This window comes from Cnephaeus nilssonii (genome assembly GCF_951640355.1).
Source record: "Cnephaeus nilssonii genome assembly, chromosome: 21".
Classification (NCBI taxonomy): domain Eukaryota; kingdom Metazoa; phylum Chordata; class Mammalia; order Chiroptera; family Vespertilionidae; genus Cnephaeus; species Cnephaeus nilssonii.
The window spans coordinates 43176509-43178287 of NC_137092.1; positions in this window are offsets into that span (position 1 = coordinate 43176509).

Here is a 1779-nt window from a genome sequence, read left to right on the forward strand (position 1 = left end):
GCGCCCGCCCGCCGGAAGCCGGAAGCCGGAAGCGGAGACCAGGTCGAGCCTGCGCCCGCCCGGAAGGAAGCCGGCAGGAAGCCGGCGCTTGGGCGGGCCTGGTTCCCAGGATGGAGGCCAGAGGCTCTGGATGTAAGTTTCTAACTAAGCAGGTCCTAGTAGGTCCTCAGGTCCTACGCTGCACCTTCTTTGAAAAAGGTCAGTCTTTACCTTGAGTGACCCCTCCACGGCCTGTGCATCTCGGGTAACCCGCCTTTGAGAGGTGAGAGTCATTTTCTGGGTCCCTGGAAGGCACAACTGCAGGCTCCAGAGCTGGGGACCACAGCCCGCCCCCGTCCCCTTGTTACCCGTCCCCACATACTGTCTCCTTGAGCTGTAGATGTTCACTATTCTTACCCGCCCATGTGAAAGAAGTATGTGTCTCCTCGTTTTGCTTTTCACCCAATCCTTGTGTGGACGAAAGGAGCCACATGCTAACCTGACAAGCTCAGGGGAGGCCTGTGTGGCAGTCTTGCAAACTCAGAGACCTGGAATAACCACAAAAGATGGTTTGAAAATTAAATATTTAACTACAAACAGGTTATAGTGGGTAGTCATGTCCTAGTCCGTTATCTTCCCTGAAAAAGATCAACTTAGATCTTCTTTACTGAGCCCATTTGCCTTTTTGCCTCTAAGATAACATATCTGTGAGATGTCTGGGTAACTTGTAACTTCCTTTTTACCCCGGACCCCTCAGGGCACAACAAATGGCACCGGGACATTCCCTCATTGTTATTGTTATCAAGTTAATTGTCAACTGTTAATTACATTAAAGTATCCTGTATCCATCTCTGTAAGAGAAGCACATGTCCATCATTTCACTTTTCACCCTATCCCAGAGGTTTCCCCGCTTTGCTTTGTCCCACCTCCCTGGTCTGTCACCAATGGATTTCATGTAACTCACCTACGTCCCTTTCCTTTGATTTCAATGTATAAATACAGATGTGACCCTGCATTCTCCGGAGCACTATCTCAATTCATTGAGGTTCTGCTTCCCGGCATATGTCAACAGTTTGGCTCAAATAAACTCACTAAAATTCTTTACAGGTTTCAATGGTTTTTTTTCGTTAACACTTGAAATTTCCCCACTTTGCTTTCTCCTGCCCCATTATTTACCAAAAATGGAGGGTTTCATGTAATCCTCCGTACACCTTCTCCTTTGATTCTCACATCTATCTATATCTGTATATATAAATAAAAGCCTAAGCAACCATCAGTACCCAACCACCTGAACAACCAGTTGACCAGTCACTATGAGGCGCACTGACCAGCAGAGGGAAGATGCTCAACGCAGGAGCTGCCCCCTGGTGGTCAGTGCGCTCCCACAGCCAACCTCCCTCTGCCCCTCACCCCGGCTGGCTTACTAGCCCCGCCCCCAATAGGCCTCAATTGCCAGCCAGGCCAAGGGACCCCACCCATGCACAAATTCGTGCACCGGGCCTCTAGTATAAAATAAGCTACAAAACTGCCATTTTGCAGAGCATTTCCTCAATCCCTTGAGATTTTACTTCCGAGCACATCCTCAAAAATTTGCTCAAACTCTTATAAGACATTTCTAAAGGCTGAGCGTTCTTTCCTCCACAGATCTCAGGCAGGGGGTGCTTATGTAGTGCAAAGTGCAGAGGTCAGGAGCCATCTGCTTCTCAGTATCATCACTCCTCACTGTGTCTGGTTGACTGTGTGGATGGAAAAGGGGCCACATCTAACCTGACCAGCTCAGGGAAGGCCTGCCTGGCAGCC